Genomic DNA, 13,135 nt, shown 5'->3' with positions numbered 1-13,135 from the left:
ATTTTTTTTGTAATTCCATCTCCAGTTCTTTGTATTCTTCTTCCAATTTTTTCTGTGTTTGTCTTTTCTTTTTATTTTTTTTCCCCAAATAGGTCATTGCCAACCCTCGAATATATGCTTCAATTGTATCCCACACATTTTGCAATGAGGTGTCTTCCTTTCTGTTTTCCTTAAAAAAGAAACCTAATTCTTTCTCTACAGATTGTTGAAACTCTTTTCCATTTAATATTGTTTGATTCAATGTCCATCTTAATCTCTTTCTTTGTCCCTTCCATATAATTATAATCGGATTATGGTCCGCCCAAATACTTGTTTCAATGCTTATATCTTGTACATTTGCTAATAAATCAGTTGACATCCATATTATATCTATTCTGGATCATGACTTGTGCCTGTTTAAATAAAAAGTATACTGCTTTTCTTTCAAATGGCTTTCTCTCCAAACATCTTTAATGCCTATTTCATCTACCATTGTGAGAAAGGACTTTGGGAGTGTTTTTCTAGGTTTCTTATTAACTTTTGTCGTCTTATAGTCCCAATCTATTTTCCTTATCACGTTAACGTCTCCCATTATGCAAATATTGTCAAATTCAAATTCTATTATTTTGCTGTGCAATTTTCCATAGAATTCTTCTTGTTGATCATTTGGTGCATATATCGCCACCAACAATATTTGTTTATAGTTCATTGTTACTTCCACTATTAAAATCCTCCCTTCTTCATCAGCATATATTTGTTTAGGTTCTAGTTCTAGTGGGAGTTATATTATCAAGCGGCAGTTGACATGGGTAAAAGATTGGATAAACCTAAAAAATAAGAGGATTCTGGCAATAGAAGGCCCTGATTTACAACTAGGTTGGCATGCCTTTATATGGGAGGGGGGAAACAAAACACATACCTATTTTCAAAAACATTAAATTAGAGCTGCTCTTATACTAGTATGGGGGAAAATAAAGAAGAACCACTACAATAAAAATCAGTTTGGCTATCAACTATGGAAGCACTAATATACCCAAATGTGTTGGACCTAGACAACATAGCAAGATATAAAGATATACTACATGACCAAGGAAAATTAAAAATGAATTGAGAATTAAAAAAAAACAGGGAATTGAAATAGATTGGTGGCCTTACATGCAAATCCAGATGAGATATAAAAAAGATGTAGAAAAGTATGGTTTCTATAGGGAACAACAAGAGCTGGACAAAATATTACCGGGGACAGAGGAAAAAATGATTTAAAAATTTACAATTATTTATTGAGATTTAAAATGGAAGAAGAAATGGTTAAAGAAACTATGATAACCTGGGCAAAAAACTTTGGTTATACTATAGAATTAGAGAAATGGGAAAAATTGTGGGGGGAAAATTATAAACTGACAATGTCGGTGGCATACAAATAAAATTTATATAAAATGTTTTATTGCTGGCATCTGCCCCCAGTGACAGTAGCTAAAAATGTTCCCAAATAGTCCAGATGATTGTTGGAAATGTAAATAGAAGCAGGGAACATACTACCACATGTGGTGGACATGCCCAGAAGCAAAGAAATATTGGATAAAGATAAGAAACTGGCTAGAGGAAATTACCCAACAACAAATAGATCTAAAACTGGAGTTATTTATATTAGGTATATTAATAGGAAATTATAATAAAAAAATTCAATACATAATGTTACATATAATAACAGCAGCAAGAATTGTTTATGCGAAAATTGGAAGAATGAAAGCATACCTTCTGATGGAATGGTGATAAGGAAAGTGCTAGAATGTACAGAGATGGATAGGCTGACAATGGAAATAAAAGACAGGAAAAACTGACTACTATTTGATTTGGACTTTATGGTACAACTGGTTAGAGAACAGAAGTAAAGATTAAGGATGTTAAAGTAAGATAAGATGTGATAAAAATGAATATATATTTATGTAACTATAACAAGCACATAGTGTACAGATCAAGGTACGTTGTTAATTTATAGTCATGAATTATAATGTATATTAAAAAAATGGAAATTACCTGTATGTGCATATGAAGTATTCTGATACTAAAGGTAAATGAAAATTGTGATTAAAAAATAGAAAAATTGTTTAATGAAAATATTATTTAAAAAAATTAAATCTTCCAGTTCACTCTGGGGTTCCACTTCCTCAACCAGGTGAGCCCTAGAACTAGCAGACTGTTGTGGAGGTTTTGTAGACCACAGACTTATCCACTTACAAATGCACCAAACAGGCGAGCCAGAAGAGTTTAAAACAAACTAGTTTAATAAAAACAAACAAAACAAAATCTACAAAGAACATCAATAGTCATCTCCCTTTCAGCAATGTCCATTCAGCTCTTTCTGCAATTGCTCCATGCGGTTGGAGCCCGGATCTTCCTTCCTCAGAAGGAGGCTAAGTGACTTCAGCTCTTATATGTGACTTGGGAGAAGAGTTAGGCGCAGCGTGCTCTCAGCATTTGTGTGCACGCATGTGTGCTCTCAGCAGCCAGAGCAGCTCCTTATATACTGAGTGAGTGTCAGTTACAAAGCCCGGGAAACTCAGAGTCAATAGCTGCGCTCTGATTGGCTCTGTCGAAGCGTGAATCAGCCTCGTTCCCCCCCTGGGGAAACTGTAATATTTAGAGGTGAATGTATCTTGTTTTCCATGCTGTATACTTTCAAAGAAAGAAAACCCGAATGTATTCTAAGAAACATTTTATTGTAAAAACAAACAAAACTAGATAGCTACATCTTTTCCGGACAAAGGAAAAAGATCAGAAAGTTAGAAAAGAAAGAATGTAGGCATGCGCAGTAGCTCAGAAATGACAAGAAAGTCTTATCTCAGTTGCTACAGATAAATTCTCTGGCAAGCTACCATAAATCTTAGGATGGAAGCTCAGCTGGCAAACACTTAATGCAGTGACAGGCTCATTCAAACATTTAAACCAGAAACCAATCAAAGCCAATCAATAGGCACAGCAAACCATGAGAGAAGTTTTCTCTCACACAGCCATTCCATTCCGGGTGCCACAATGAAAGTTAGTCTCTCATCATGAGTCCCCATTACTATGTCCAGGGGTTCTGTGGCAAAAATGACCGGTTCCCCCCTCCTGCAACTGACCCATCTAACTGGCAGAATGTGATGGAGGTTTTTAGCTTCCACAAGGGTATGCCCAATTTTCCCACCAGAGTTGGGGTAATCAAACACTGGGTGCACCCTGAGTCCAAGAGGGTTGAAATTTTCACTCTTTCTTCCCAACTGGGGATGAATAGTCTTAGGGGTAGGGTGAGTGGCTCAATTGGTTTGCTTACCAGCAGGTCGTCTTCAGGGTCATTCTTGGGTGGGCCTGATTCCTCTCCAGGTGATGGTGGAGTTACTTCCCTCAATTTTGCGAGGGGGTGAAACTCTGCAGCCTCTCCACTTCTCAGTGAGATGTCTTTTCCTTGGGGGTTGTTTTCGCGGGCTTTCCTCCAGACAGGTATTCTGGCTTTCGGGTGGGAGTTTTTGAATGACACTTGGCTGCACGGTGCCCCTCCTTCATTTCAAAAAAAGCATTTCAAAATGAACCTTTTATTGAAAGGGAGTGATTGCAAGACAAAAGCAAAGTAGGGTCTGAGTTCCCAACAGGCAGTTCCGTTATTATACATTCTGAAGGGGTTTTATCTATGATCATGTGCATTTCTGTAGATATGTAGTGGTCACTCACATATAGTATAACTCCACCTCCTCTTTTTGTTGACTTGTTTCTTTTGAACAATTTGTATCCATCCATCAGTACATTCCAGTCATAGGTTTCATCCCACTAGGTTTATGTAATGGCAACTATGTCATACGTACCCTTGTGTACTATTGCTTCTAGTCCACCCTGTTTGTTCCCCAAGTTTTGAGCATTTATATATAAGCATTTAACACTTTTATATATAAAATGGGGGAGGCCCAGGACAAGATAGAAAGAGCAGAGGCTGATGTGATAATGATACAATATAGAGACATGGAATTTGCTCTGAGAATCAGAGGCCTCAAGGAAAATAAGCAAGAGAATTTGAGAGAGATCTTTTCAAAAGCATTTGCACAGATAATGGGAGATCAAAAAGCAAATTTTGAATGGCAAATCGACAAAATTTATCATGTTAATTCATGGATGGCCAGACAGAAACATTTACCAAGAGACATTTATTTTACAACAAGGAGATTACGCAATGAAATCCTACAAGTCACTTTTAAAAATAAACTTCAAGTGCAGGGGCAGGAGGTTTTAACACTGAAAGAAATTCCCCCCAAAATATTGAGAGCCAGAAAGGATTATGCCTTTCTGGTGGAAGAACTGAGATAACATCAGATACAGTATAGATGGGAAGTTCCAGCTGATCTAGTGGTGAATTATTCAGGAGAAAGATACCATCTCAATTCAGTGTGGAAGGCAAGAGATTTCTATACCAATGTATTAAAAGCTGGATGCCCACAGCCCCAGGAAGCTAGAAGGAAGACGGAAATAGAGGGGGCAAGAAAGGGGGAGAAAGAAGAATTGTTGGCACGGGCCCAAAAGGGTGATTTGATTATTCAAGAAGAATTAATACAATTTTCGACTACAGTTCAAGTTTTGGAGATAGAATAACCTAAGGATCAAAGACAGACTCGAGCAGCAGCCAAGCGTCAAGAAGAATTAAGAGTGCAGCAACTTCAAATGATTCAAGATACTACTAAAACAGAAGCAGTGGGAGGAGCAAGGCCAAAAAGTAAAATGCATGGAGATTTCCAGCAGATGCTCCAAATGCTTCAGGGTGCCAAGAATGGCAACTAGATTTTTGACCTGGAATGTTAATGGCCAAATTCACCACAAAAGAGGAGAAAAATATTTCATTATTTGAAACAGTTTAAAAATGATGTAATTTGTTTACAAGAGACTCATATTAGAAGTAAAGATCAAAAATACTTAATAAATGCAAGGTTAGGTATACATTTTGTTGCATCTGCTCCTGAGAAGAATGGTATAGTTATATACCTAAAAAAAGTCTTAATTGCCAAATTAATTGAAGCAGATGATCAAGGAAGATTTATAGCAATTGAACTTTTAATAAAAGGAGAAAATGCTTTTAATTGGAGTTTACGCACCGAACCAACAACAGGAAAAACTTTATAAGCTTTTACATTCCAAGTTACTACAATGGGACTATAAATCATGTATTTTATTGGGTGATTGGAATGGAGTTTTGGATACTAAAAAAGATAAGAAGGGGCTCTTGCAGAACATTTCAACGCGTGCCAGATAGCCAAAATCGTTTTTTGAAATGATGGAGGATATGGAATTGAGAGATATCTGGTGAGAGAGAAACCCCGAAGAAAAAGACTTTACCTTTTTTTCTGATAGACATCAATCTTTCTCAAGGATTGATTTTATATTAATTACAAATGATTTCTTTTCCAGAGTGAAGAAGATGAAGATTTGTCCAAGAGTTTTAATGGATCATAGTCCAGTTTGGATGGAATTAGAGTATGGAAGGGGATCTAAGAGGTCTTGGAGGTTAAATGAAAATCTGTTTAGATATGAGGAAAATGTAAAAGAATGTAAAAATTTATGAAAGAATTTTTTATTATAAATATGCATAAGGGTACATCTATGGAAATGATTTGGGACGCAAGTAAAGCATATATAAGAGGCATTTTGATATATTTGAATAATAAATATAGATGCAAACAGGGGGAAAAAAGAAAGGATTTAGAAGAGGAAATCAGAAAAAAAGAACAAGCTTTGATATTGAATCCAGCAGATAAGAAAATAAAAGAGGCAATTAATTTATTGCGAGGGCAATTTAATATGTTAATGGCAGATCAGGTCGCAATATGCTAAACATAATATTTTTTGTAATGCTAATAAACCAGGGAGGTGGTTAGCATATTTGTTAAGGAAAAAACAAAAGTCACGGACTATAGAGAAAATAGAATATAAAGGTAAAGAGGTTTATTTTATTTTATTTTTATTTATTTATTTAAATTTCTATACCGCCCTAGTCCCGAAGGACTCAGGGCGGTGAACAGCCAGAAGATAAAACACATAAATACAAAAATTTAAAATAGAATAAAAACGAATTAAATAATTTGGCTGAACAAATTTAAAATACCCCATAATTTAAAAACAGATTAAAATTTGCATTTAAAAAGGGGAGAAGATTTAGGCCAGGCCAGCTTGATGAAATAAAAAAGTCTTAAGCGCGCGACGGAAGGTGCGCAGATCCGGGATCCTCTGTATCTCCGGGGGGAGCTCGTTCCAGATCGTAGGTGCCCCCACAGAGAAGGCTCTCCCCCTAGGGGCCGCCAGTCGACATTGTTTGGCGGACGGCACCTGGAGGAGCCCCTCTCTATGGGAGCGTACTGGCCAGTGGGAGGCTATTGGTGGTAGCAGGCAGTCCCGTAGATAACCAGGTCCTTAGCCATGGAGCGCTTTAAAGGTGATAACCAAAACCTTGAAGCGCACTCGGAAGACCACCAGGAGCCAGTGCAGCTCGCACAGGAGAGGTGTTACATGGGAACTCCACGTCGCTCCCATAACCACCCGCGCAGCCGCACTTTGCGCCAGTTGGAGCCTCCGAGTGCACCTCAAGGGGAGCCCCATGTAGAGAGCATTACAATAATCCAGATGAGCGGTGACGAGGGCATGAGTGACTGTGTGTAGAGTGTCCCAGTCTAGAAAGTGACGCAACTGGCGGATCAGGCGAACCTGATGAAAAATCCTCCGGGTCACGGCCGTCAAATGCTCTTCTAAAGACAGCCATGAATCCAGGAGGATGCCCAAGTTGCGAGCCCCTTCCGTGGGGGCCAATGATTCGCCCCCAATAGTCAGCGATGGCACCAGCTGACTATATCGGGATGTCGGAAACCACAGCCACTCGGTCTTGGATGGGTTGAGCCTGTGCCTGTTTCTCCACATCCAGATCCATACGGCCTCCAGGCACTGGGACAGCACTTCAAGGGCATCATTGGGGTGGCCCGGGCTGGAGATGTACAGCTGGGTGTCATCAGTGTACTGATGGCACTTCATCCCGAAACCACGGATGATCTCGCCCAGCGGCTTTACATAAAAGTTGAACAAAAGGGGCGAGAGGACCGATCCCTGCAGCATCCCACATATGAGGGGCCTCGGGGTCAACCTCTGCCCCCCTGTCAACACAGACTGCGACCGGTCGGAGAGAAAGGAGGAGAACCACCATAGTACGGTGCCTCCCACCCCCAACTCTTCCAACTGGTGCAGCATGATACCATGGTCGATGGTATCAAAAGCCGCTGAGAGATCTAAAAGGACCAGGACAGAGGAGCAATCCCTGTCCCGAGCCCTCCAGAGATCATCAGCCAATGTGACCAATGCCGTTTCCATGCTGTACCCAGGCCTGAAACCCGACTGGAATGGATCCAGATACGACATTTCATCCAGGTACTGGGGAAGCTGTCGCGCAACCACACTCTCAACAACTTTCGCCACAAAGCGAAGGTTAGAGACTGGACGATAATTAGCCAATACTGCCGGGTCCAGGGAGGGCTTCTTGAGGAGAGGCCTCACCACTGCCTCCTTCCCTCCCGGGAAGCCAGCACTAACCAGCAGGGACACGGGTCCAACAAACGTGGTCGCGTTCAATCTACCCAGAATCCTGTCCACGTCATCTGGGGTCACAGGATCAAACTCATCCCAGATAACATTCTCAAGACCTGCCTCCGTCACCCTTGCTGGACCTACCCAGTAGGTATCAGCAAAATATGATTAAAAAAGCATTTTTAGAATTTTATACGAGGTTGTATGCTAGTGATAAAATTCAAGGTACAGATATAGATAGATATTTACAGAAAGAGAATATTCCTACAATTACAAAAGAGCAAAGGGAGGGTTTAAATCAACCAATAACCACTGAGGAGATTATGTTTGCAATTAAGCAGTTGAAAATGGGTAAAGCTCCTGGGACGGATGGCTTGACAGCTGCTTATTATAAACATTTGCAATTAGAAATGGTGGGACCACTTAAAGAATTATTTACTAATATAAAATCTGGAGGAGATGTACCCCCATCTTGGAGGACAGCTTATATTTCTTTGATTCCAAAGGAGGAGCAAGACCACACCCAGCAAAAAATTATAGGCCCATATCACTCTTAAATACAGATTACAAGATTTTTGCTAAAATATTAGCAAATAGGTTAATGACAGTCATGCAACAAATGATTCATAATGATCAAACTGGTTTTATAAATGGTAGACAAATGAAGAGTAATGTAAGGCAAGTTGTTAAACTATTGGAGTATTTGGGGAAGAACAACCAAATCCCTGCGGTGCTGATATTTCTTGATGCAGAGAAAGCATTTGATCAATTGAATTGGCAATTTTTATTGAAAATAATAGAAAAGATGCCGTTTGGGGAACATTTCACAAAATCTATTAAGGCAATATATCAGAAACAAACAGCGCAAATAATACTTAATGGTAGTTTAACAGATACTTTTAATATAGAAAAAGGAACAAGACAAGGATGCCCTTTGTCTCCATTATTGTTTATTTTGACTTTGGAATTTTTGTTAAGTAAGATACGTGGGTCGGACAAAATAAGTGCAATTAAGATTAGGCAGTTTGACTATAGATTACGCGCATTCGCAGACGACTTGGTTGTTACTTTAACCCAACCATTACAGTCGATTGTAGGTCTAATGGATATAATTAATCAATATGGACAAGTATCTGGATTTAAAATAAATGCAGGGAAAACGAAGATAATAACTAAAAACATGACTATAAAGCAAAAAGAAGAACTAGAAAGACTAACAGGATTTGAAATTGTAAAAAAGGTTAAGTATTTAGGGGTCTATATTATGACATCAAATGCGAAATTATTTAAGTATAATTATGATCCATTGTGGCAAAAAATAGAAAGAGAGATGGCAAACTGGAAAAAATTACAATTATCCTTGCTAGGAAGAATAGCAGCAGTAAAAATGAATGTTTTGCCTAAATTTGTGTTTCTTTTTCAAATGATACCAATACTTAAAAAAGATGAGAATTTGAAGAAATGGCAGAAGGGTATTAATAATTTTGTTTGGGCAGGGAAGAGACCGAGAATAAAACAAAAAATAATGCAGGATATACGTGAAAGAGGAGGTCTCAAAATGCCTAACTTAAGACTATATTATGAGGCAGCTGTTCTATCAGCAATGAGTGATTGCTGAATTTAACAGGAGAAAGAATATTGAATATTGAGGGATATGATTTGGTTTACGGGTGGCATGCTTATTTATTATATGATAAGAAAGTGGACAAGACTTTTAAAAGTCATATATTAAGGAATGCTCTATTGCATGTCTGGAAAAAGTACAAGTATAAACTAAATAAGAAGTTACCATTGTGGGCAATACCCAGACACGCAATAGAGAATATAAGTGTAGAGCAAAGGCAGGATGTGATTACATATAAAGAGCTTCTTAACAAGGAAAGAGGTATACTACAATTAAAATCTTTGAATCAACTAAGAGAAGAAAGGACAATTCAAACATGGTTTCAATATGTACAGTTGCTAGCTAGATGGAGAGAAGATCAGAAAATTGGTTTTCTGCAAAATGAGGAGAACTTGGTAAAACAGATTAGAGATCAAAGTCAAATGCATTTAAAAAGGTTGTATAATGCGTTGGTAGAAATAGATTCAGAAACGGAGTTAGTTAAGGACTGTATGATAAAGTGGGCACAAAATATTGAAGAACCAATAATGATGGAAACATGGGAAAAAATATGGGTTAGAAATGTGAAGTTCACGCAAGGCCAAAATTTAAGAGAGAATTTTTATAAAATGTTTTATAGATGGCATCTGGATCCTAAAAAGCTAGCCTGTATGTATCCAAGTGGGCAACCTAAGTGTTGGAGATGTGAATGTGATGATGCCACGTATTATCATATTTATTTATTTATTTATTTATTTATTTATTTATTTATTTATTTATTTTATTCGATTTGTATACCGCCCTTCTCCTAGTGGACTCAGGGCGGTGGACAGCCAGAACTAAAACACATACCAATACAAAATTTAAAATTATTAAAAGAATTACATAACTTTGGCCCAAATTTAAAACAATTCAAATTAAAACCCATTGACAATTTAAAAGCTGGCTTAGGACCTGGCTACTTACAGGACCGCCTACTACTACAAACAGCCTCCCACCGGCCGGTACGCTCTCATAGAGAGGGGCTCCTCCAGGTGCCGTCAGCCAAACAATGTCGACTGGCGGCCTCTAGGGGGAGGGCCTTCTCTGTGGGGGCACCTACTATCTGGAACGAGCTCCCCCCGGAGATACGGAGGATCCCGGATCTGCGCACTTTCCGCCGTGCTTTGAAGATACTCCTATTCCAGCAGGCCGGCCTGGCCTAATTTTCTCCCCTTCTTTTAAATTTTTAAACTGAAATTTTAATTCATTTTAAATTACTGGGAGTTTTAAATTGTCTCGGGCAAAAATTATTTAATTGGGTTTTAATCATGTTTTAACTTTTGTATTTATGTGTTTTATTTTGTGCCTGTTCACCGCCCTGAGTCCTTTGGGAGTAGGGTGGTATACAAATTTAATAAAATGAAATGAAATGAAATGAAGCTAAAAAACTAAAAAAGACTAAAGAAGAGGGGAGTTCACGCCAGCCCTGCTTGATGGAAAAGAAAAGTTTTCAGGGCACGGCGAAAGACCCGGAGATCCGATATCCTTCGTATCTCCAGAGGCAAATCGTTCCAGAGGGCAGGAGCTGCCACAGAGAAGGCCCTCCCCCTGGGGGTCGCCAGCCAACATTGCCTGGCTGACGGCACCCTGAGGAGTCCCTCTCTGTGGAAGCATACTGGTCGGTGGGAGGCTATTGGCGGCAGAAGGCGGTCCCACAAATACCCAGGTCCTATGCCATGGAGTGCTTTAAAGGTGGTAACCAACACCTTGAAGCGCACCCGGAAGACCACTGGAAGCCAATGCAGCTCACGCAGGAGAGGTGTCACATGGGAGCATCCCCTCGCTCCCATAATCCCCCGTGCAGCCATATTCTGCACCAGTTGGAGACTCTGGGTTCTCCTCAAGGGGAGCCCCATGTAGAGAGCATTGCAGTAGTCCAGGCGGGAAGTGACGAGTGCCTGAGTGACTGTGCGTAAGAAGTCCCGATCCAGAAAGGGACGCAACTGGCGAATCAGGCGGACCTGATAAAAAGCCTCCCTGGCCATGGCCGTCATATGCTCTTCTAAAGACAGCCGTGCATCCAGGAGGACGCCGAAGTTGCGAGCCCTGTCCGTGGGGGCCAATAACTCACCCCCAATATCTAGCGATGGCACCAGCTGGCTATATCGGGACGCCGGAAGCCATAGCCACTTGGTCTTGGAAGGGTTGAGTCGAAGCCTCTTACTCCCCATCCAGATCCGCACAGCCTCCAGGCACCGGGACATCACTTCAAGGGCATCGTTTGGATGGCCTGGGGTGGAGATGTACAGCTGCGTATCATCAGCGTACTGATGGAACTCCACCCCAAAGCCACGGATGATCTCACCCAGCGGCTTTACATAAATGTTGAACAGAAGGGGCGAGAGGACCGACCCCTGAGGCACCCCACAAACAAGGCGCCTCGGGGTCAACCTCTGCCCTCCTGCCAACACTGACTGCGACCGGTCAGAGAGATAGAACCACCGCAGAATGGTGCCCCCCACTCCCAACCCTTCCAACCGGCGCAGCAGGATACAATGGTCGATGGTATCAAAAGCCGCTGAGAGATCTAACAACCAGGATAGAGGAACAACCCCTATCCCGAGCCCTCCAGAGATCATCCACCAATGCGACCAATGCCGTTTCTGTGCTGTGCCCAGGCCTGAAGCCAGACTGGAGCGGATCCAGATAGACAGCTTCATCCAGGTACCCAGGAAGCTGTCGCGCCACCACACTCTCCACAACCTTCGCCAAGAAGGGAAGGTTGGAGACCGGATGGTAGTTAGCCAATACAGCCAGATCCAGAGCAGGCTTCTTGAGGAGCGGCCTCACCACCGCCTCTTTCAAGGCGGATGGCAAGACACCCTCACTCAAGGAAGTGTTGATAATCCCCTGGAGCCAGCCTCGCGTAACCTCCTGGGAGGCCAACCAGGCTACCAACCAGGAGGGACATGGGTCCAATAAACATGTGGTCGCATTCAGCCGCCTCAGTATCCTGTCCACGTCCTCAGGAGCAACAGGATCGAACTCCTCCCAAATGGCAGTCTCAAGACCGGCACCCATCATCCCATCTGTACCTACCCAGTCAGAGACCAAGCCTTCCCGAATCTGAGTGATTTTATCGTGCAGATACTGGACAAAATCCTCAGTACGACCCTGCAAGGGATCCTCCCACGCTCCCAGATGGAGGAGGGAGCGGGTTACCCTAAACAGGGCGGCCGGGCGATTATCTGCCGATGTGATAAGCGCGGAAAAATAGTTACATTTTGCCGCTTTTATCGCCACTAGGAAAGTCTTAATATGAGACCTTACCAGTGTTCGGTCAGATTCGGAGCGATTAGATCTCCAACTGCTCTCTAGGCGTCTTATACGACTCTTGGTGGCACAGTACTGGAAGAAGGAAGACTACTATTGAAGAATGGACACTAAAAGTAGTGAATTTAGCAGAGATGGCTAAAATTTCAGCATATTTGAAGGACCATTCAAATGAAAGATATATATTGGAATGGAGAAGATGGATTGACTATATTCAAAACAAATATTGGACTAAAAAGTTTCAAATAGCTTATGAATGAAATTTATATTTTCTTTTTGAATATGTTTAGTTAGTTGAAAGGGGAGTTAAAGAGCAAGGGGGAGTTTGGAGACCACAGAAAGTTAGCTTATTTTAGCTTATGTTTGTTATGCTATACCCTGTTTTTGCTCTGGGAAGTCCGGGGGGTGGGTGTTGGGGGGGGAGGGGGGTTGGAGGGAGAGGGGGATGGGGGGGGTGGGAGGGGGGAAATTGTTGTAATGATTGTTAAAACTTTTTAAATAAAAAAAACACTTTTATATATGCCCATGGATATGGTTCCTGCATCTCCTAATTGTTGTTCGGGTTTTTCTTTTTTCCCATCACTCCCTACCTCATTGTTTGATTTGTTTTCTTGGGATTTATGATTGGTTTTGTGTTCTAGAGATTCTAAAGAT

General features: G+C 41.0%; 1 protein-coding gene across 9 annotated transcripts in view; it reads left to right on the top strand.

Moving 5' to 3' along the window:
* DMD (dystrophin) overlaps window positions 1–13,135 on the top strand; it is a 2,096,968-nt gene that overhangs the window by 1,391,666 nt on the left and 692,167 nt on the right. The window lies entirely within an intron of this gene.

The sequence above is a fragment of the Pituophis catenifer genome, unplaced genomic scaffold (genome assembly GCF_029215685.1).
Source record: "Pituophis catenifer annectens isolate HBS135680 unplaced genomic scaffold, rPitCat1.0.hap2 SCAF_4, whole genome shotgun sequence".
Lineage (NCBI taxonomy): Eukaryota > Metazoa > Chordata > Lepidosauria > Squamata > Colubridae > Pituophis > Pituophis catenifer.
Note: the sequence above shows the minus strand (reverse complement) of the source record. Positions and strands in the feature narration are given on the sequence as shown.